The sequence below is a fragment of the Eptesicus fuscus genome, chromosome 7 (genome assembly GCF_027574615.1).
Source record: "Eptesicus fuscus isolate TK198812 chromosome 7, DD_ASM_mEF_20220401, whole genome shotgun sequence".
Classification (NCBI taxonomy): Eukaryota; Metazoa; Chordata; class Mammalia; order Chiroptera; family Vespertilionidae; genus Eptesicus; species Eptesicus fuscus.
The window spans coordinates 83,771,717-83,796,585 of NC_072479.1; the positions used below are offsets into that span (position 1 = coordinate 83,771,717).

The window sequence follows — 24,869 nt, forward strand, 5'->3', positions numbered from 1 at the left end:
GAGGATGTGTGGTTTTGGTACCTGCAGACTTCAGGAAAGCAGCAGGGGAACCATTTCTTCGATTGTGGATCTTAACTGCTTCAAATTTTGCTTCAATCTTCCCTGTTTCTAAGGGGGGAAAAAAACACAAACCCTAAAATTTACTATTGGGACCTTATCAGATGTACTTATGATCCTAAAGATATTTTTAAAAAACCACAATGTTTTTGAGAATTTAAGTGTTAGTATTTCCTGCCTCTTATTAGGTGCTATTGCTAGATGAAAATACCTTCAACTCTTTTTTTCTGGCATTACTTTTTAATATTATGGATATTCTGATTTTTCTATTTGGTAACACATATCTCCATTTATTTATTTACATAGTTAGGTTAAGAATTCTTGCCCAGCCGATGTGGCTCAGTGGTTGAGTGCCAACCTATGAACCAGGAGGTCATGGTTCAATTCCCAGTTAGGGCACATGCCCAGGTTTTGGGCTTGATCCCCAGTGGGGGGAGTGCAGGAGGCAGCTGATCAATGATTCTCTCTCATCATTGATGTTTCTATCTCTCTCTCCCCATCCTCTCTGAAATCAATAATAAAAAAAAAGAATTATTTTAAAGCATATTTTCAAGGCCTTTGACTTTAAAGGCTTCCCACAACTACATAAGAAGACTTTTATTTCAGGATATATCTTTAAATCTTTTTGGTTATGCATAGAATTGTTTCCAGAAACATTTAAGTCTGAAGGTGGTTAATGTCAGTCTTCTTTGGTTAATACCATGTTACCGGAAAGGTACAGTACCTGATATTCTGTGTGATAAAATATAATATTAGTAGTAGTAATACGGCTTGACAGTTTCTAAAAAATGTTTGCATGAATATTAGCTCATAGGAATGAAGGTATTGCTACATGGAAGCTGACCAATTCTGCTAACAGTATAGGGTGGGGCAAAAGTTGTTCATATGGAAAATAATACAATAATTAATGAATAATAATACAAGAATAAACTCTGTGTTTTGCGTACTCACAACTGTAAACCTACTTTTCCCTCACCCTGTATTACGAACAAGCAGTCTCTGGTAGAACAGCATGGTTGTTCTAGCTAACATTATCGTTAAAAGTTAGATATGGAAACAGAAATAATTATTTGCATATCTGTCTCTGTAATTTATAAAGGTGTCCAAATCATTGCTTGCTATGTGAATTCTAAGTGTATCTCAAATGGGTTTTAAAGGACACCCCTTTATTCCTGTTTTGTAAGCAAGCCTAGGTTGATTCTGCCCTCACTGTTTATGTTTTTTATAGATTCACACCATGCTATTTCTCAGCCTTTCCCTACCCAAGATGAAACGTACTGTTTTAACAAGTCTTCCCCCACACCTGTGAAGTCCTGAGTGGCCTTTGCCGAGCAGTTTCTGACACTGACACCTCTCTTTCCAGGGACAGTCCCCAGAACTGCCTCAGTAACACCTCCCATTGTGTGTGGATGAAGAATCACACTTCTGCTTGTTTGTGTTTTAATCGAAGTGGAAAAATTATTCTGTTTCCATTTCTGTCCTGGACTTGGTGCTGCCGGACATTTTCTGGGACCTTCTACTAGAACTTATGGGGCATGCAACCACCGTGATCCACAGGAACTTGGTATAGGCGTATACATATTTTCCACACAAAATACTAAGCTCTTTGTTCCTTTCATTTTTCTTCTTTAAATTAGATCAGCCACCTTGTTTCCCCCAAAGGATGGTATTATCAGAACTAACAGTTTATGCAACTAGCTAGTCTGTTACAGGACTCATTTTATAATGATCGTAGGAATGCGAAAGTTTTAAGAGTTTGTTGCTCCAGCCTCTCCCAACTCTCCTGCTGGCCTCAGGATGATGAGATTCAAGACACAAAAGTAGCAACACCCTCCTTCCACTTTTATCAGGAGTACATATTTCACATTGAACATTTCATAGACAGACTTTACATTTTAAACTCTGGCTTCTAGATATTTCTCTAAAGTAGAAGAGAAAATCATTTTAGCTTAAGTGATGCTGCCTTGCTCAGATAAGCTGCTTGAGTTGTGTTTGTGCCAATTCAAGATGGCCTCGTGCTGGCTGATGCACACGCAGTTAGGGATTGTGCAAGAAATGTGGATCTTCTGCTGGAGTGTTCGGCACCTTGGTCATCAGCCTTTACCTGCTCCTCCACACTTCACCCTTTCCCTCTTCCCATGGGGTTCTTACGTTGTGCCCTGTGTTTTTTGCTGTTTTGTGTTTTCAGACAGCAGGTCCTGGCTGGGGGGCGGGGGGAGCGGTTATTCTTTCCCTAATCCTTTAAGATTTTGTCCAGTTTGTTTTCTCTTGGAAAGCTTCAGGCCTTCTGGTGATTCCCTTAGAGAGCCGCCTTTCCCGCTCAGCACGGAACTTGTCTGTTGATCTGTTGTGTTCTGGCTGCTGCAGGTGAGGCCCAAACAAGTTATAGCTTCCCGCCCAGTTATAGCTTCCAGAGAAGAAGATTGTACCTCCTCTTCATGGTAACCCTCATCCTTCTGATTACCACCCCCCACACACACACACACACACATACACACACACTGTAGGATCCCTGAGGTAAGTAGTACCAGCTATACTTGCTCAGTTTCCTGCTCTCCAATTGTACTTCCTCCTTACTTCCCATCCCTGATCTCATTCATGCTTGTTTTCTCCCTTGATTCTACCCCTAAATCAAGATCTACTTCTCTCCGTGCCACTGATGCATGGCTTGATAGCTCCCTGGGCTCTGCCCTCCTTTAGGCTTGGGAAGAACTACTTCTGCAGTTTCTCCAGGTGCCTGCAGGGCAGCTCAGTCCCCAGCCATCCAATCAGTAAGGTACCCAGCACAGCTGTTCCCTTGTTTCCACAGGTGCTATTGCTAAGTTTGGAGAGGACAGTTTGTTGTGGGGAGGTGGAATCAGACCCCCTTCAGCATTCTTCCAGGGAGCTGTCTCCCCAGATTTCTCTCTTTAACGTTTCCAGCAAACAGGTGGTCACTCCATTGGTAGTAAATTCCTGGATATTTTTACCCAACACCCCAGAAACAAAATGACAATGTTATTGGACATGTCATACAGCCAGGCAAATGAGTAATGTCCTCATTAATCAATTTGCCAAAGAAAACAGTTCGCTATCTAAGCTTGTTTGGAGAGATGCTAGCTATGTGAAGGAAGAAAAACTCGGCCATCTGCTTAAAAGTACACTGTCAAGATTAAAATGATATGTACTCGGTGACTTGGTGTGTTTTCAAGTTAACCTTCCCCTGTGCAAGGCTGCACCAACTGCACAGTAAGTAACACTCAAGTAACTGTTATAAGAACCTCACTGTAATGCTTTAGTAGTGTCCATTGTGTGGGGACTGAGGTAGAGATAAGATGGAATCCAAGAGAGATGCAAATTTTACCAGATTTGTCACTCTATTAAGAAATGTCATACTACAAAGAAAACCTGCTGCTGTAGTATGGTTGATTCATTTTTTATGCATCCACTCATTTATAAAATGGATTGAGTGCTCCTTCTCTCCAGGAATGTGCTATACACTAGGCACACAAAGATTAATGAGGCAGGGTCTCTGCTTACACACTGATGGGGGACTCATTTGCATACTTCTCTAAGTACTTAACTGCAGGATAGTGTGTTAGGTGGGATGACAAAGGTCTATATAAAATACAGAGAGGCTCTAGGGGAAGTCTTTCCTGAAGAGCCAACTTTTGAACCAGGTCGCAAAGGATAAGTACAAGTTTTATAAGCAGGCGAGAAAAAAAGCCTTTTGCAAAGCCAGACTGGCATGAAATCACGATGGGGAACTGCAAATCATTTGGTTTGGGTATAACATAGGCACCTCAGGAGATGGGAAGAGCAGTGTCAAGAGCTAGGGCCAAAGAAGCAGACAGGAGACAGATGATGCAGCACATTGAATGTCAAAGTTAGGAGTGGAGACTTAATGGGTGACATTAAATCTGGGGACAGCTTATCTCTTTCACAGGTAGTTGGCAGCTCCTCAATACCTTATTTTATTTTGTAATATATTATGTCATACTCACAATATATGTTATATGATGGTATGGTATACAGAATTTAATATTATTGTATAAGGGCCTGGCACATATTAAGCTTCGCAAATCTGATGACTGAATGAAGACTCTGATATAAGTCTCTTACCCTTGGTCAGATATTGGTGGTAATGACAGGACCATAGGCCAAGCCTCATGACTTTCTTCTTCTCCAGGCTCTTCCTGTCACACACTAGCAACTAGTGACAAAGGAGCTTGTTGAGATGTCTTCATAGGTATGCAATGCAGCTACAATGCCCAATATATCTTTCAAAAATTATTTTAACCCCTTCATTGCCCAGAATTTTCATTCACTCCATTGTAATATCTCTGGTAAAAAAAAAAAAATTAAGTTTTTCAAATGGTAGTAAGACATGGAATTCAAGCTAAAGAAGCCTTTTATTTTCACTTTTGCTGAACTATGTCTGCTTTGCAAGGTGAGTGACAACCTAGAATGAATAAATACCTGTACTGTTTTCAATCCTCGGTTGGAAATCCACGTATGTGGAGGAGCAACTATATGTAGTGCTCTGTGCCATTTTATATAGGGGACGTGAGCATCCATGCATTTTGGTGTCCATGGGGGTCCTGGAACCAATCATCCCCCCAGGGGGAAACCAAAGGACAACTAAGTTTTTGGGGAGTCAAAGGTTATACAGAGATTTTTTACTGTGCCCCTAACCTTCACATTGTTCAAGGGTCAACTATAATTCTATTTATAATTCTTTTCTCTATGACTTCTGGTTTTTATGTCACACTTAGAAAAAGCCTTCTCCATGACAAGATTATACAAAATTTATTGGTTTATTCTAGTACTTTATGATTTCATAACTACTTATCCCAACACCATTTACTGAATGTTTTCCCTACTGATTTGGAATGCTCCTTTTATCTAAACTTACTTTGTTTGCACCTGGGCCCATATCTGGACTGTCTACCTTTCTCCATTCATCTGCCTATCTATTTCAGTACTATTCCAACTGTTTTCATTAGTGTCGTTTTGGAATATATTTAAAAATATAATGGCTTTGGATTTTTATCATACCATGAAAATATTCCTAATGATATTTCAATGGTGGGTACATGTCATTGTACCTTTGCCCAAACTCACAGAACATATACCACCAAGAGTGGACCCTAAGGTAAAGTATGGACATTGGGTGATCAGATGTGTCAATGTAGGTTCATCCTTGGTAAAAAATGTACCTAGTGATATTGATAATGGGAAGGCTATGCACATGTAGGGGTGAGAATATATGGACAATCTTTGTACCTCCCTATCAACTTTATTATCAATCTAAAACCACTTTAGAAAAATAAAGTCTTAAAAAATAAAATTTAAATTTAAAAAATTCAATGGAACTAATTTTCTTGCTTCACTCTGTTCTCATGTTTATATTTCCAAGTGATCTATACTCAAGTGACAATAAAAAAGTAATTGTATGTTCTGTTTGTACAGAGTAACAATGGCTGTAAGATAGCTTAATGATTCTTAATAGCCAGTATGATTTTTGTTTTCATTTCTAATATTGTGATATAAACAACATTGATTCATATCTATGTTTCATGTAAATGTCTGACTTGACAATGTCCAGGTGTTTACTTAGTCACCATGCTGAGCCTTCTGAAATGCACAAAACAGGCAGAGCCTATTGAAAATTGGAAATACTAGGCCTGCTGAGAAAGAACACTCATGTTCACCATGTTACTCATCCAGTAATGGCAATAAATGTAGGGTCCCAGAATCAGAACACACTATCTTTTTCTCCATACCAGATATCGTCCACCTATATATTTAATTAGAGATGCAACTTTTCAGCCTTGGAAAAAGAGAAATTTACCAAAAAGCACTAAGGAAACCTTTGGAATCTTAGTAACTGCAGTCACTGTGGCCAAATTCTAACCCTTGTGTGGTTTACCACAGGCTACATCATCCCTCCACTCAAGCCTTCCCCTTGTTGAAGCTCACAGGCATTCAGAAGGTCTCTTGAAACATCTGTGAGTCACAGGTAGGGGGTTCAGAAATGAAAAGTTAGAAAGTTCAGAAATTACAACCAGAAGGAAATGGCCAATGGTTTGTTGGTAAGCTCTGTCCTTCCTCATCAACGTTTCTACCACTGTCCCTCCCCTCCCCAAGATCTGAAAGTTCAAAGCTAGACATCACCTCCCTAGGACCTGCCAAGGGAATTCCTCAATGAGGCTCCCAACTACTAACTCTCCATTCATCTTGAAGCTTCATATAGGTACTGTTTTAACCACCATCCACAGAAAAGCTAAGGAAACAGGAACTGATAGACTCAAAATAAGAAGTAGCTTTGACTGGTGTATGTGACCCTGAACACAGACCAAAGCCAGTTGCCTCATGAAGTCATGAGCTCTTCCTTTGATGACTTTCTGCGTTGGGTGCCTTAGATAGACTTCCTGAATTGGGCTAGAACTTGGATGAAATGATCTTTGAATTGGGGTGTGTATGAGTCACGGAAAGCTTACCCCCCCAAGGAGGCAGCAGCCAAGCCAATCTTGAATGGGATTCAAATAGACAAAAGGGAGAGGAGGAGAAGAGAAAATAGCATTCTAAGTAGAGGGAAGAGTATAAACAAAGACATGGAGATGTGATACAGCATAGCAAGAGCTACGAATAACTCAGTGCTGTGTTTTGGGAGTATTAAATGTCAGGTAAGGAATAGTAGGAATGATGTTGGAGAAGTAGGGAGTAGCTGGGTCCTTGGGGATCCTGATATACCATGATTAAAAGCTTTGGTTTTATCTTACAAATGTTTGAAAGATTTTTAAGCAGATGAATGACATATAGTCACTGAAATAGCCCCATATATACATATCATAATGATGACCTCACCAAAAAGAATATAAGGCAATTTTGAAATTAACCTAATTAATGAAAGCTGGTGAGATTGTTGTCCTTTGTATGCTAGAGGATCATTATACCTTTTGTAAGATTGACAAAATGAAGTCTCCACCTAGCTTCTTACACGGGGTTAGGACATGGCTGGATTTATTTATTTATTTATTTATCTATTTATTTATTTATTTATTTATATTGAATTTATTGGGGTAACATTGGTTAATAAAATTATATGGGTTTCAGGTGTACAGTTCTATAATACATCATCTGTATATTGTATGTTCATCACCCCAAGTCAAGTCTCCTTCCATCACTATTTATCCCTCCTTTATCCTCTCCTACCTCCCCCCATGCCCTTTTTCCTCTGGTAATCACCATACTGTTGTTTGTCAATGAGTTTTGTTTTCCCCCCCTTAATCTCTTTACCTTTTTCACCCAGTCCCCAACACCCTCCCCTCTGATAGCTGTTTCTATGAGTCTGTTTCTATTTTGTTTGTTTATTTTGTTCATTAGATTCCACATATAATATGTGAAATCATGGTATTTGTCTTTATCTGACAGGCTTATTTCACTTAGCACAATACTCTTCAGGTCCATCCATGCTGTTGCAAAAGGTAAGATTTCCTTATTTTTTACAGCTGAGTAGTAGTCCATTGTGTAAATGTACCATAGGGTTTTTGTCCACTGATCTACTGAGATGGGCACTTGGGCTGCTTCCAGATCTTGGCTGTTGTAAATAATGCTGCAATGAACATAGGGTGCATTTTCTTTCATATTAGTGTTTCAGGCTTCTTCAGATATATTCATAGCTGGATTTATGTATTGGAAAGATTGTCCTGGTAGTGTTGCAGGAAATAGTTTTAAGCATATTGAGACTGGAAGAAGGGAAATAAGTTAAAGCATTATTAGAATTGTCTAGGTGAGCAATGGCAGAGGTTTGAACTAGGGCAGTAAATACATCTGTTGAAGAAAAAAATCGGCAGATTTGTTTGAAGAGAGAGTGTGGCATAATGTGGCAGTATTGACAATGGACCTCTCAGAAAGGATCACAACTGACTGCTAATCCATCACTGCTTCTTGCTAAGGTCATGCTCCCTGCAGGCTGCTTCATGACTAGTGTGGAAAGGATACTAAGGCAGGCCCATCCCTGGAAATGTGGGATTTCTTGGATGGGCAAATTTAGTTCTAAGGTTTTTAAAAATATATTTTTATTGATTTCAGACAGGGTAAGGAAGAGAGAGACAGAAGCATCAAGGATGAGAGAGAATCATTGATCAACTGCCTCCTGCGTGCCCCTCACTGAGGATCAAGCCTGCAACCCCAGCATGTGCCTTGACCAGGAATCAAACCATGACCTCCTGGTTCATAGATCGATGCTCAACCACTGAGCCATGCCCGCTGGGCTAGTACCTAGATGTTTAATCAGCATTGTGAACTTTCTTAGAACTTCACTAGTGTCGATTGAAGGGGCAATCAGGCTGGCAGGGGAACAGTTAGGCATCAATCAGGCTGGCAGGGAGTGGTTAGGGGGTGATCAGGCTGGCAGGCAGAAACAGTTAGGGGCAATCAGGAAGGCAGGCAGGCGAGCAGTTGGGAGCCAGCAGTCCTGGATTGTGAGAAGGATGTCCAACTGCCCGTTTAGGCCTGATTCTACTGGGAGGGGTGGAGCTCAGCATCTGCGCCATGGCTATGCTGAGGCCCAGCAGGCCGCCCCGGCCGGGCATGCAGCGGGAGTGAAAGGGCCTGTGGAGCCCGGAGCTCAGCATTCGCGCGGCAGGGGAGGAACCAGAAAAATGGATCTTTCCAGTTCCTGATGCTGACAGCCCTATGGGTGCTGGGGTCCTCCACCTGCAGCCCCCAGTCGCAGCCTATCAGCCCCAGTCGCAGACTGGAAGCCCCCTGCCAGCAGTCCAGATGGGACCAGTGTGGCGCCACGGTGGTGGGTGTCAGCGGGCATGCTACAGACATCAAATCACAGCCACTGAGGCCCCCCCCCCACACACACACTCGCAAGTAGTATGGTCCAAGGGGGTGACTCCTAAGGCAAGGCTCCCATGGCAGCTGATGCTCACCATGCCAGGTGAGGAAGCCAGACCTGAAAGCCCAAGCCCCTGAGTACCCGGACTGCAGGGCATTGTGGGCCAGGGCCCTGAGGAGGCCCCAGGACAAGCATCTTCCCAGAGGCTGTGCAGAAGGAGGGGAGGAACCTCTGGCTAGAGGCCGGGGTGAGGGATGCTGGCGTCTTTGCAGGCCAAGACAGGGCTGAGGGACACCCCGCCCCCCACACCCCCATGCATGAATTTCATGCACCGGGCCTCTAGTATATATATATGCTAGTATATCACATTGTCTTTATCCATTCATCTATTGATGGACACCTTGGTTGCTTCCATATCTTTGTTATTATAAATAATGCTACAATGAACATAGGGGTACATAAATCTTTTCAAATTAGTGTTTTCTTTTTCTTTGGATAAAGATGAACTATTAAGTGCTACATAAAAATGAACATAAAAAAGACTGCTGGACTCTGGAGTTTAGAGGGTAGTCTTTTTTTTTCACTGCATTACCTTAGGTACATGAGTTCCCAGTAGGAGATGAGCTGTAGTCTTTTTTTTTTTCACTGCATTACCCTAGGTACACGAGTTCCCAGTAGGAGATGAGCTGTGAGAATATTCTTTTGCCCTTTGGAGGAGAAGCCCATTCTAGAACTCCTTCATGTAACAAGGGAGAAAAGCTATCCCCCTTCCTTGAGGATCTGAAAAACTAGGTGGTTGGAATTCCAAGTTAAACACTTTCTGTAGAGTTTTCTTTAGAACAATGTAGCTACTAAATGAGATAGCAAGCACACTGCAAAGTGCATATTACCAAATGATCTTCCCCTTTCCCAAACATACTAAAAAGCTTACCACAGAATAAAATTTAAATTATAGACTGGAATATGGAGTTAAAACTAGCAAAATGAAATGGAAAGGGAAAATATAAACTCCTAAACAAAATTTTAGGAAATTAATGGTATAAATCTGGTGTGGGGTGGGGGGGAAATCTAGCTGAGCAGTGGTTTATATGAAAAATACCATGGGTTTTAGGTTAACCGCCAGCTCCATGAAGCCAACAGTACCATTTTGACTTGTAAAGAAATGAGTGTAATCTTTGGCTGCCTAGTAGAAGTATAAAATCCTAGTAATGGGAAACTTCAGTTTCCTCATCTGCAAGATTGGGGGCTGGATTAGATGATTTCCAAGTCCCATACAGCTCTATGATTTTTTAAGTGCATGTCTCTATGACTTTAAAGTTCTAAACCTGAATTGCTACATTTTCAGGAAATGACCATAGAAAAGTCATATAGGCTTGATGAAAACAGATAATCCATTTTAATCTCATTGACTTTATAGCTTGACTGATCTTGGGGCGTGAGGGGATCTTTCTATGTGCCGAAGTGACCTACAAATACCTCCCCAAGACACGTGTGGCAATGAGACAAGCTTGAGAACATTTATTTCCCACCATGTCCAGCTTTACTCAAAATGATTTTTCTTGAGGTGGCAAGCTTGAGCAACCAGTTTTTCTTGAAGTTTGCCTGATACATATGTTTATGGTGAGCTGTACTGTCATTCCTCTGTCTTGCCATAGCCATGGAGGGCCCCTCCCAAGCAAACTAGCTGCCTATTGACGTTGGTAATCAAGGATTTGAGAAGCAGAAATCAAGGTCAACATGAGGCAATGACAGAAAGGACTAGAAAGCCCTAGCACACAGGGCCCCCTTACGAGGCTCTGCTGAGGGAGGGCATGGATCCAAGTTCTAGCCACAGCGTAATAGGCAGTCTGTGATGGTTTTGTGGGTAACCAGTGAGCTTCCTCCCTCCATTGCTGCTACCATTCTCTTCTGGACCGCTAAGCTGGCATTTTCAGACATTTTAAACATCTTTTGAGAAAAATGCAGCAAGAGAGACCAATCATGGGGAAAGCAAAGCTTTAATAAAAATAGAATTCCAAATATTTCAACTGGAATTTCTTTGTCTAGCTAAGAGATTTAGAGAGTGGATCAGAGAGTCTGTAATTCCTTCTTGTCCTGAAATTAACCAGGTGTATGCCCTTGGGCAAGCCACGCAACAACCCGGGGCCCCATTTCCTCACTTGTAAAATGAGGAACCCCACTTAGCTACTTCCAAGAGTGTTGGGGTACCTTTAGGCTGCCCTTGTTTATGGAGGACCCCTAGACTTGGAGGTGATCTCTGTGAAGCCAGTGAGAAGGAGGATCCTAGAATCTTAAGAGGAAGGACAATAAGCAACAACTGAAATCACAGGACTCCCAGGTTCCTGCCCCAGGTAAGTCCCTCCCAGGTACTGACTGAGTTGCTCTGTGTCTCACTTTCTTAACTCGTCGGGTAGAAGAGGTCACAGTGGGTGGGGCTATGAACATTGAGGATACCATTCTCAATGTTCTGGAAAGAGAACAGAGGTAGCAGAAAGGCCAGAAGAGGAGTTTCCACTGCACATTAGCCTCAATTGACTATCCCATTCTCTTTCCACATTGGAAGGGACACAGGAGCCAGGTAAGCTTGGGCATCCCTGGCTTCTTAACTACCTGCATCACCTCAGCAGCACAGTCACCAACTTGGGCAAGGAAATCAAGATCTTGAACCAAAAGGGGTAAGTCCAGGAGATGCTAAATTAGATGGGCTTTTGGAGATTTTAATGGGATCCATAGGCGAGAGGACTTGCTTTTATTTTTTATTGTGATATAATATACATAACATGAATTTTACCACTGTAACCATTTTTAAATATACAATTCAGTGGAGGGGCCTTTTCTGATTATTCAGTTATCTCCCTATACTAATGTAGATTGTGTGCTTCCTGCTAGCGAAGTTCTTGATTAGTTTGCAGGGTGAGACTGCAGGGTCCCATCAGTTAAGCTGGGTTTGGCTTCTGCAATAGAGGAACACCCCAAAATGCCAGAAACAGGACAGGAAATTATTCAGTGGTCGTTTCTCCTTGATACAGGGTGAGATCATACTTGCTGCTGTGTCCCTTTAATTTTTATCTCTGCCTCGGCCCTAACCACTTGTCCAGACCTGTGGTTTGCCCTTGGGCCTGCTTTCTTTTATTATACTGCATTTTTGTTCTCTGATTTCTGGCTTATTCTGACAATGAAATACCTATTTTTCCTGGGATCAGCCTTGTCTTCCCCTTCACTGATCCTGCATACCTCATTTGTCAGATATGATTGACAGCTTCTTCTCTCTACTTGAGCTTCAATCCCACATCCCTGACTGCGTACTGGTCATTTCCTCTAGAATGTGCCAGTCATGGTTCTGCCAAGCATATCTCAACATGTCCAAAAACAACCTTCTTTTTTTTTTTTTTTTTGCTACAAACCAGGAGCTCTTATAACCTTTAAGCTCCTGTCAATAGTTCATTGAGTCATTTAGACAAGAAGCAAAGTCTTCTTTGATTTAATCTCCTTTCAATGCCATTCATTCCCTAAGAACAATCAGATTTTCCTTAAAAAATCTGATGGATACCTTGTATCCATCCTTCCCTCCTCCCCACACCATGCCCATTTCTAGATCCTTACCACCTCTAATATCATCTAGGGCTGGGTCCACTCTTCCCCTGATTGGAGTTCCTGTGCCAGACCTCGAGCTATCTTTATTAATCAAGTCATATCTGTTGAAAACCTGAAGTTCTTCCCTATTCCTACCATGTAGGCTTCTTAACCTTATCAGACTGTTCAGTTCCCCCAATTTGATCCCATTCTAGAAAATCCTTCTGCTATGCAGCTATATTGTAATAGAAAGTTAAATGGACTTGGAATTAGTGGACCTGCTTTCAGATCCTAGCTTTATACTCATCAGAACCACTTGGGCTAGTCACCCGCTCTTGGATCCCCATTTGAAAAATGGAGATGATCATAGGGAATTTTATGAGGATTCAATGAGATAAATACATGTGGAGGCAGGTTAGCAATGTGCTCAGAACCCACATTTGAACAGACTCCCTTGGTTCAAATCCAGGCTTTTCTACTCCATAACCATGTGACCTGGAACAAGTTCCTTCATCTCTCTGGGCTTCGTATTTTTCGTCTGAAAAAAGAGATATAACAGTGCATACCTCCTAGGTCTATAGTGACAATCACATGAGATAATGTATGTAAAGTGCTTAATACATGCCTGGCACATTGTAAGCTGTAATAGGCGTAAGCTATTACTATTATTATGTGCAAGAGACCTAATCAGCACTTAATAAATGTTTGCTAAGTTTGTTGATGAATTCATCTTATCCATATGATCTCATTTCCCACTAATTGTTGCTATGCACATTCCTGTGCCACCCTTCCTCCAGACAGGCTGACCACCTTGACTTTCATGAAAACATCTTCCACTTTCCTTGCCTTTGGTAATGGTACTTCTCTTTTCTAGAATGGCATAATTTCTCTTCCCTGCCTATCCAAATTCTTCCCATTCTTTAAAGTCTGTCCTAAACCCTGCCTCCATGAAACTCTCTTCTGTACGTACTGATTTCTCACTTTTCTAAACCATTTACCCCTGATTCAGCATATGGTACACTCAGATAGTTTCCTTTGTACTCATTTTATGTCTTCAACTAGTTTGGAAGATGTTCACCAGTCTAGCATTGTTTCAGAATGCATAGTAAACACAGTGAATATTTAATCTACTAGACCGGTGGTTAGCAAACTGTGGCTCCCGAGCCACATGCAGCTCTTTGGCCCCTTGAGTGTGGCTCTTCCACAAAATACCACAGCCTGGGCGAGTCTATTTTGAAGAAGTGGCGTTAGAAGTTTAAGTTTAAAAAGTTTGGCTCTCAAAAGAAATTTCAATCGTTGTACTGTTGATATTTGGCTCTGTTGACTAATGAGTTTGCCGACCACTGTACTAGACTATCTTATCAACTCAGACTATCTCTTGGGATCACGTTCCCTGATTATGTATTTAGGGTAGACTTTGAAAAAAGGGAAACACACTTAGTTGTGTGAGGGTGAGAAAGGGTCCAGAATTCTGAAACAATTTTTCAGAACTAGAGTCTCTTATCAGTAGAGTGGCATCTGAAGGTGGGCAGATGAGGGGGTGAGGGATAAGGAGTTCCTGCTACATGGGACAAGGTCCTTGGCCTCTGGGCCAACGTGTTGGAGAAATGCTTAAGGATGGGGGTTCAGCAGTTGAGGGGCTGGAGGCAGACCATAGCTGACACAGACAGGAAAGTGTCCCCATTCAAATTTGGTTCTTGCTGTGACAGGCTTTGCCTTTAACTAGTTTCTCAAGTTCTTACACACCTTTACACAACATTTGCCCTATTGAGAAACTGGTTTTGCATGAAACTTCCCATGGCTTGAAGCAAGTATCCATGACGGTGTTTGCATACCATTGGGGTTTTACCCCTCCCAAATGTACCAATAAAGATGAAGTGGCATTCAGATGACGTGATATGAAGGACATCACTGCAGCCTCCAAACTGAAAATGCCATAACTATGTGAAAGGTTCATACCAGGATTTCACAATCACAGTGAAGGCCAGGAAAGACTAGTCCAGATGCAAGGTAAAGAGCGTTGTCTTTACCCCAGTTCTCACAAAGCCTTCTCTGCAGCCTACGTTGATCTCCCGTCTCTGAACTCCTGTAGTACATATTATCTAGACTACACAGTTCAGTCCTGCATTATACAGTGTCTTCTAAAAATTCTCTCCGTGTTAGTTGTGTTCCCCTACCTAGTTGCAAGTTCCTGAGAAGACAGACTATCTTTCATACTCTTTTGCTACCTCCTGTGGAGCTCCTCCATACACTTCAGTGTTGGGCACAATACGATTCTCAACAGTAAGTGTTGATGATATGTTTTTGGAAATGTGAATTCATGAAAAGTGGCTCCACCAAGGAGAAATAGAAGACCTGTCTCTTTGTTAAAGTAGTGGGCAGCTCTAGCTAGTTTGACTCAGTGGATAGAGCGTTGGCCTGCAGACTGAAGGGTCCCAGGTTCGATACCAGCCAAGGGCACATGCCTGGGTTGCAGGCTCCATCCCCAGTAGGGGGTGTGCAGGAGCAGCAATCAATGATTCTCTCATCATTGATGTTTCTATTTCTCTCTCCCTCTCCCTTCCTCTCTGAAATCAATAAAAATATATTTTTTAAAAAGTGGCGGGCATAAGCAGTCCTATCATCATTTACGGTGCTGTCAGCAGCACCAGCCTCCTTTCGTCAGTCAGGGAGTCAGGACAGTACAGTTAGGACACAGGGTCCCATTGCTTTCCCACTTAGGAGAAAGCAATGTTTGCCCTAGTGTCTGAGATCCCTTCCCGATTTCCCTTTCTCCCCCCAACCATGAAGGCCATACAGTAAGAGCTGAGAGGAGCATCAGATCCTCTGACTCAACCCCTTTATTTTGTAGATGAGGAAACTTGGGGTTCAGGAAAGAGCAGTTGAGGATGGTGGAGGGAGGATTTGTGGGCTTTGGAGTCAGGTAGAATTGGACTCTCATCCCAGTGCTGCCACTTTTTAGCTGTGGGATTTGGGAGTTTCTCTTCACATCTTGGAGCCTCAATTTTCTTATCTTTAAAGGGGGTGGGTAACAATGCCTACTTACTGGGGTTGTAGTGAGAACTAAGTGAGATAATGGTATGTAAACACAGTGCTTGGCAATGAGAGATGCTCAATACTTGTTGGCTCTTTCTCCTTTCCTTCTCTTGAGTATGCTGCCCAAAGTTATAAAAAAATTAAGTGCTAGCCTCTCTTGTTTTTTAAGCCGGATAGTCTTTCAATCACATACTAAAGCTAGTCTTCTATCCACTAGAAAATTAGGGTGAATCATTAACATTTTTAAAAATTACCTTCACTGGGGATTTGGACCAATTTATTTTGAGCACATTTATATGCCTCAGAGATAATAGAAATGAGAAGACAGAAATACTGAATGTCAAAGTGAAATTCAGACGTATTGAGGTTTTACCCATTTCCGACTACAGTGTTTGAACTCCTGGGACTCCTAAAATAGTACTGATGGCCTTTTACCCTTTAAAATAAAAAATCCAGTCTCTGATATATTTACATGCTTTGCCTTTCAACCTGATATTTTTCACCTGTTTTTCTTAAGACATACTCTTCTGCCCATTAATCATCAATTGGAGCTAAACACTGCTGTTGAGGTTCTGTTAAAGAAATCCGAAATCTGTATCGGTAATGATCATTGTGGACTTGTGGGGTGGTTTAGTCTCAGAAATGAAATGGACATTCATATCATTTATAAAAATTAATGCTTGATGATAAACCTTTCTTCCTCGTGCTGGAGAAGATTTACGGGAATCATCAAAATTCGTGCAAGGGCCTAGTCCTTGCAGCCCCAGCTGCCTCAGCCGGCCCTCGCAGCCCAGCTTCGTCCACAAGGTTGTCCGGACGGTCCTCCATAAGGTTGTCTGGATGGTCGTTCTGCTGTTTGGTCTAATTAGCATATTCCCTCTTTATTAGATAGGATAAGAAAGAGGTAATATGCAAATTGACCCTCACGCCCTCATGTCACAAGATGGCTGCACCCACATTGTCACAAGATGGCTACCCCCACGTCATCACAAGATGGCTGCCCCCATGTCATCACAAGATGGCCACCCCCACATCGTCACAAGATGGCTGCCCCACATCATCACAAGATGGCCGCCCCCACATCATCACAAGATGGCCACCCCACATGGTCACAAGATGGCCGGCAGGGGAGGGCAGTTGGGGGTGATCAGACTGGCAGGGGAGCAGTTAGGTGTCAATCAGGCCGGCAGGGGAGCGGTTAGGGGGCTATCAGGCAGAGTGGTTAGGGGCAATCAGGCAGCCAGGCAGGAGAGTGGTTAGGAGCCAGCCGTTCCGGATTGTGAGAAGAATGTCCGACTGCTGGATCGAGCCTAAACCAGCAGTTGACATCCTCCGAGGGGTCCCAGATTGGAGAGGGTGCAGGGTGGGCTGAGGGACACCCCCCTGCCCCAGTGCACAAATTTTGTGCACTGGGCCTCTAGTAGCTTTATAATAGAAATTAAAGCCAATCCTATCTAATAAAGAGGGAATATGCTAATTGACCCTCACACCATCACAAAGATGGTGGCTCCCACAGCCAATAAGGAGGGAATATGCTAATTGTCTGCCCCACCCTCAAAGATGGCGGCATCCACAGCCAATAAAGAGGGAATATGCTAATTGACTGCCCCACCCTCAAAGATGGCGGTGCTCACAGCCAATAAAGAGGGAATATGCTAATTGACTGCCCTCAATGCCCACAGCCACAAAATGGCAGCACCAAGTCCCCTCAGCCCCAGGCGGGCCTGGCCGCTCCGCGCGCCTGCCTCCAGAGTCCCCCAGTCCCCTCAGCCCCCCAGCCACCCAGGGCTGGCCCGAGGTGCAGGCAAGCCTCAGATGGTGGCTGCCCAGCTGCCCAGGGCCACTCGAAGCTCAGGTAACCAGGGCCGGCCGAGGCTTGTGCTGCTGGCAGTGGCAGCAGCAGAGGTGTGATGGGGGCATTGCCTTCCCCTGATAGCCAGGTCGCCTCCTGCCCCTGAGGGCTCCAGGACTGTGAGAGGGGGCAGGCCAGACTGAGGGAGCCCTCCTCCAGTGCATGAATTTTCATGCATCAGGCCTCTAGTAAAGAATAATTTAAAAAGGAACCAAATTTTCCACCATTCCCTGCTATTTATAAAAGCTAAATTATTTGACTTAGGCCCTATGTACTCTGGCCCCAAACTGCTTTCCAGGCTTATTATATACAATTCAATACAAATGTTCTGCTTCAGTTAAAGCATTTTAAATACTCTTTCCCTGCTGGGTCTCTAACTGTATGTTTTCTCTTCCTGTGAGTTTCCCCATTCTTTTAATATCCCAATTGACTCTATTGTTCAAGATCTAAGTCAGCTCTACATAGTCTTCCTAAAAAGGGAGGAATCAGTATGTAGCGATTGTTTACCATGTGGGCTATGTATTAAGTTGGTGCTTTACTTAGTATTCATTTGAACCTCACAACAGCTCCGGATGGTTTGTATGAATTACCTTCATTTTACAGATGAGGAAACGAAGTGTCCCTCAAATCACACAGCCAGTAGCTGGAATTTGTAGCCGGCTATCCTGTCTCAGCTCAGTGAGCTCTCATTTTCCACCAGCTTTTGTAGCACATATCTGGGGTAAACTGGACCAATAATCACAGAAGTGCATTCTAAGATTTCTTATAATGTTATTTTGAGTGCCTTCTATTTTGTATTTTTGTTATTTTGAATGCCATATATTTTGTAATTTTGTTTATCTTAACAAAACCTCCTGTGGGTTCTAACTTGTTATTTCCTAGCTATATGTCTTTGGGCTAAATCTTTAACACCTTTCTTAGCCTCAACTCCCTCCATTGTAAATTAGGAAGATAATAATAATACCTAATTCTTAGGGTTATTACAAGAGTTAAAAATCCAGTATATACCTTGTACAAAAGAGGTGATTGTTGTGTATTTTATTTAACACTAGAGGCCAGGTGCACAAAATTTGTGCACTGGGGTGGGGAGGGGTTGTCCCTCAGCCTAGCCTGCACCCTCTCCAATCTGGGACCCACAGGGATCAGGCCTAAACTGGCAGTCGGACATCCATCTCACAATCCGGGACTGCTGGTTCCCAACTGCTCGCCTGCCTGCCAGCCTGATCACCCCCTAATCACTCTCCTGCCAGCCTAATCGATGCCTAACTGCTCCCCTGTCGGCCTGATTGCCCCCAACTGCCCTCCCCTGTAGGCCTGGTCGCCCCCAACTGCCCTCCCCTGCAGGGCTGGTTGCCCCCAACTGCCCTCCCCTGCTGGCCTGGTTGCCCCTAACTGCCCTCCCCGGCTGGCCTGATTGCCCACAACTACCCTCTCCTGCCGGCCATCTTGTGGCGGCCATCTTTGACCATATGGGGGTGGCCATCTTGTGTGAGGGCATGAGGGTCAATTTGCATATTACCTCTTTATTATATAGGATGGCAATAGTAGTTTATTTTCAAATTCCATTTAATTTCTAGTTGTTTTTTTTTAATAGTAGTAGTTTAAGATATTTCTAAAACTCAGTGACCTAAAGAAGACTAGATCTTTATCTTCCATACATTAAAAAACAGATTTTACACAAAGTTAAAAAGTACTTTTTTGCGACTTGGTCAGAATATCCTATTTTGCTATTTAACCAACACTAAACAGAGGTTAAGTTACTTGTTAAAGACTGTTTGTTCCTAAAGGTAAATGTTTATTTACATTTATAAACATGAATGTTGTTATTGAATGTTGTCATTGTTAGTCCCGAAAGCCACTGAGAACTTGAAACCTATATTTACTTGGAAAATGGAAAAATTACTTAAAAATCCCTGATCTTCAAAAACAGACATTTATTCTTATATCCTTTTATCAGAGCAAAAAAGGAATCACTGTGTTCATTCCAATTATTTTCCTTTAGGATCACATGAAAAGAAGCAAAATTCACAAATATTTTTAGCCTTTCATTTGTTTACTTTCCCTCCTACTACCACCATCATTCTTTTCTGGTTATATAATAATTTTTCAGCCTTTTGAAAGATGAATGCACTTCATGTTAGAATGATAGTTCTTTTATCCTTAATATTTTACTTCACAGTTATTAAAAGACTTGTCAAAACAACCTCGACTTAAACCCAAAATGTACGTCCTACATAATACTGAAAATAAAGTTTGGGTTGTAGATAGCAAAAGTCCATCTGCTACTTTCCTGAGATTGCGACTGAGAAATTCTCATTTCTCAGGGTACTTCTCTATTACCTGTTTGTTATTAATTGTTTGATTAAATCAAAACAAACAGTCTGGTTATCAGGACATTAGGATCTCTGTAGGGTTTAAATGTCCTACATCTGTCTGTAGCTAGGTATTATCCTTATTTTCCCTCCTCTTAACAGTCAAGCTTTTTGAAAGAGTAGTTTTTATTCTACTGTTTCCATTTTCTTCCTTCTTATTACCCTTTTCAACTCACTGAAGCAAGATTGTTGTCAATTAAACCATTCTCTCCACAGTCACTATTGCTAAATCAAAGAAAGTCTTTTTAATCTATCTAATGGGGCTTCTCTGAGCATTAACTCACTGGAAATATGCTCTTTCTTGCTTGCAACTCTCTTTTCTTGGCTTTCTGTAACAGCAATGTCCACTGCTTTTCTGGTTTCTCCTTCTCAGCCTCCCTGTAGGCTTCTCTTCCTGAAATATCAGTATTCCCTTGATTCCCAACACCTTTCTTTTGAGTAAAAAGATGCATGATCTCATCCCCTGGCCATAACTACAACTAAATATGCCAAAGGGATCCCAAATCTTCATCTCCTGGCTAAACACGGTCCGTGAGCTTCAGATACATAGATGCAATGGTCTATTCCTCACAAGCATGTCAAACTCGCAGCCGCCAGACCGCATGCCTCGCCCGCTGGTTGCGAGTTTGACATGCTTGCCTGAGAGATTCCGCAGGCACCTTGAAGTCAACATGCTTAAAATTCAACTTCCTGCCCTAGCTGGTTTTGCTCAATGGATAGAGCGTGGGCCTGCGGACTGAAGGGTCCTGGGTTCAACTTTGGTCAAGAGCACATGCCTGGGTTGCGGGCTCGATCCCCAGTAGGGGGTGTGCAGGAGGCAACCAATCAATGATTCTCTCTCATCATTGATGTTTCTATCTCTCCCTCTCCCTTCCTCTCTGAAATCAATAAAAATATATTTTTTAAAAAATTCAACTTCCCACCTCTCCAATTGCCATACCAACCAGCACCATTATTCACCCATTAGCTCAAGATAGAAACCTAGGAGTCAGCCAATCTTGATACTACCTTCCCCCTTAACAGCTCAGATCTAACTGGTCACCAGAGCCTTTTGACTCTAGTTTTTTAATATCTTTTGAATCTGCCTTTATTTATATTTAATTCTCTAACTTATACAAGTGTCTCTTATCTTGCTTTATGTCCTCCCCACCAAACCATTCTTTATATAGCAAAATGCAGATCTGATCCTGTCATTTCTCCTACTTAAAATCATTCAGTGGCTCCCCCATCCCTTACCTTAAGTCTTTAAAGCCTGACTCCTTTGGCATAGCTTAGAAGGCCTCTATGACCTTGATTCCACTTAGGTGTGTAGTACAGGCTATTCAGATCCCAGCCCTTCCATTTACTGTGCAACCTTGAGCATGTTAACTGTAAAATGGAGGGAATAACAGTTGTGAGGATTAAGTGATTAATTTTCAATAAATGTTAGCTACTCGTTTAAATTATGATTAATATCCTTCTTTATATGTCTTTGAAAAATAGTACTATTATTTCCTTAAGATAAATTCTCAAAGTGGAATTGCTGGGTGTCTATTTTTAAAACATACTGCCAGATTGCCCTGCAGAACACATATACCAATTCATACTCTGACCTGTGGTAATAAGAAGGCCCGTTTCTTCACTCTTGACCCAATCCTGGGATTAACTATTTTAACAATCTTTGCTAAATTGGTAAGTGAAAAATCACCTAGTGTTTATAACTTATTGTGTCAATTTACATAGTTGCCACAGAAAGATCAGCTATACGTTGATAACAGAGTGTTATTGATATTTACTCTCTCTTGGTTGTACGTCTTAAGTTGACATTGAGGTTTCTCATCTTTTTCTGAGCTTGGATTTCATGTCTTTGAACCCCTTTACCTCTTCCATTTCCTTAAGAATGAGTATGTCTTTATTTAAATGAATGCATTAAACACACTTCCTATTAGAGTTTAAGGACTATATTTAGTTCAGTTTCTTTGTAAAACTTTAGATGGGGAGTGCAGATGAGAGTTGGAGGACCCATTTCTAATCCCAGTTTAGTCCCTAACTAGCTGTGCATCCTTGGGCAAGCCATTTAACCTCTCTGGACCTTCACTTTCCTATATATAAAATGAGTGGGATGGTACCAGGTAATGTCTTAGGTATTGTCTAGTTCTCACGTTACGTAGGTAAAATTTTTCTTCCATGAAGTTCCTTTGGAGGCAAACTATTAGAACATTACCTCCTACTCTGTTGCAAATATGGACTGCTCTCCTCCAACAGTGTCACCTCTTTGAGGTAGAACTTGCCTCTTTCCAGAACTTTGGATTCATTTGTATGGTGCCATGAGCCCTAGGACAATAGCAGCAACTACCATCCAAAAAACCACAGCCAAAACTTAAATGTAAAGTAGGTCATAATTATTTTGCGTGTAACAAAACCCTTTGAAAATCTGTTGAAAGCTAGGGACCTACAGGAAAATACACATAAGCATATATGCACAACTTTTTAAGGAGTCCCTAGACCCTCTGAAGCCAATTATGTATTCTCTAGGGATACCTGAATCCTAGGCTAAGAACATTTGATTTGGGGACATTAAAGTGATCCCTAGGATAAACTAAATGATCAAAAATGATTCCTTCCTATTGGAAAAGGGAGCTGCTAACTTAAGTACATATTTATAGAATATTATTAAAACTCTCTCTTTTCTTAAAATATATTTTTATTGATTTCAGAGAGGAAGGAGAGGGAGAGATAGAAAACATCTCCTTTGTAGATTTAATTATCTGATTTAAGACCTTGGAGCCCTTGCTCTGCTGGTGCCTAAGGATAAGAACAATGTCTGCCTTTGGAGAGTTTAGCACTCACTTGTCCCTTTAAACATTTAGGTTAAACAAGCTTGTCTATGCCTAGGAAAAACCTTGCTGGGATTTTGATAGAAAATTGTGTTCACCTATAGATCAATTTTGGAAGAATTGACATTATTACTATATTGCTTCTTCCAATCCATGAATATAATATATTGCTTCAGTTATTTGGGTCTTCTTTAATTTCTTTCATCTGTATTTTATAAGTTTCTTTTTAAAAAATATTTTTATTGATTTCAGAGAGGAAGGAGAGGGAGAGAGAGATAGAAACATCCATGATGAGAGAGAATCATTGGCTGCCTCCTGCACAACCCACACTGGGGTTTTAGCCTAAAACCTGGGCATATGCCCTGATGGGAATCAAACCATGACCTCCTGGTTCATAGGTCCATGCTCAACCACTGAGCCATGCCGGCTGCGCTATCTGTATACTAGTATATAAAACCCTAATATGCAAATAGACCAAATGGCAGAACAACCAAATAACCAGTCGCTATGACATGCACTGACCACCAGGGGGCACGCGGAACATAGCGGGTGTGGGCAGCAGGCGGCAGAGCACAAAACATGGTGGGTGTCGGCTGCAGCGGGATGGTGGAGCAGGTGAGCAGGGGCGCCAGACCAAGGCGGGGCACCGGTCGCTGTCATTGGGGAGAGCCTCTGGTGGTTACTGAAAATTCTTTGCTCCCACGCACCACGGTCCTGCCTGGACCTCACACCTGAGCCACCATTCGCACCTGCTGCCGGCGCCTAGTGCTGACCCCGATTGCTCGGTGCCATCAGCGAGTGCAAGTGGTGGCTGCCGGCCCCGATTGCCCCTCAGGGCTTCTCCACCTACCCCTGCTCCTGAGGGGCGATCGGGGCTGGCAGCTGCCTCTTGCACCCACTCCCAGCGACGGCCCCGCTCGCACCCGCAGCTTGAGCCAAAGCCACTGCTTGCACCCACTGCTGGTGCCTGGCACCGTTCCCGATCGTCCCTGAGGGCTTCTTCACCTCCCCCTGCTCCTGATGGGTGATTGGGGCAGCAGCCGCTGCCACTCACACTTGCTGACAGCGCTGGCCCCAATCGCTCTGCGCCATCAGTGGGTGCGAGCGGGGCCGGCGGGAGTGGGGCTGCCAGCAGACAGGGGACCTGGGCGGGAGGGGCTGGGCAGGGGCGTGGAGAATGGGCTGAGACCCACCCCTGTGCCCACCACAGCCTCACGGCCCACAGTTCCTTTCAAGGTGCACGAATTTGTGCACTGGACCTCTAGTATTTTATAATTTTCAGCATATAGATCTTGTATATGGCCTGTTAGATTTATATTCAAGTATATCATATTCTTTGGGGCAATTGTAAATAGTATTGCGCTTTTAATTTCTGTTCCCATATATTTGTTGTTAGCATATACAGAAGCTCCTTTAGTAGAACAAGGAGAAATGTACTCTTTAGTGAATTAAACTTGTTCATTGTTAACCTGGGATTAGGAACAATCTATTTATCCTAATATTCAAGGACCTCCATAATGTGCTTCTACTAGTAAATCTCTTAAATTTAACCCAAATTCTCCATTGCCACACACAAATCTCCACTGCTATTAGAAGGATCTACTCGTCCCTCATCTGAATCCACCTTATTCATGCCACCTCATGCCTTTGCTCTGCCATTTTCCCTCCAGAATAGTCCCTCCACTGAGCCCTTTCACCCCAAGTTAACTCTTAACTACACTTCAAGGAAGAGGTCAAAGCGTTCTTCAGCAAATGCATTCCCTGACAAGCCCCATATTACTTCCTTTCTTCGTTGGATTCTTTTAACCAATATTGTACACCATTCACTCACTTAGTCTTATATTAGTTGTAGTCTATTTTTAAAAAATATTTTTATTGATTTCAGCGAGGAAGGGAGGAGAGAGATAAAAACATCAATGATGAGAGAGATCATTGATCAGCTGCCTCCTGCATACCCCACACGGGGGATCGGGGAAGCCCCCACCCCACCCCCACCCACACTGGGGATGTGCCCTGACCGGGAATCGAACTATGACCTTCTGGTTCATAGGTCGACGCTCAATCACTGAGCCACGTCGGCCAGGCTAGTTTTAGTCTATATCTTGTTTTCTTAATTAGGTGATATACTCCAGGAAGGCTCCTGTAATAGTTATCATAGCATCACAACACAAGGAAGGCACTCCAATTTAATTGTTGTATAGATGTAGAAAGGGGAGAGAGGTTTTAAGATGTGTCAGTAGAGTAAGGCTACTGAGGCTGCAGCATGCAGGGGTCCTCAAACTACGGCCCGCGAGGACATTTATCCGGCCCGCCGGGTGTTTTTGCCGCCA

At 42.6% G+C, this 24,869-nt stretch overlaps 1 protein-coding gene across 1 annotated transcript in view; it reads left to right on the forward strand.

Annotated features, from left to right (window-relative positions):
* Window positions 1-11,324: 11,324 nt before the first annotated feature.
* The window catches only part of DUSP16 (dual specificity phosphatase 16), a 93,232-nt gene continuing 79,687 nt past the window's right edge, over window positions 11,325-24,869 (forward strand). Inside the window, exon 1 of the mRNA XM_028143946.2 lies at window positions 11,325-11,565. The gene's annotated coding sequence lies outside the window, so the exon portion shown is untranslated. The remainder of the gene's footprint in view (window positions 11,566-24,869) is intronic.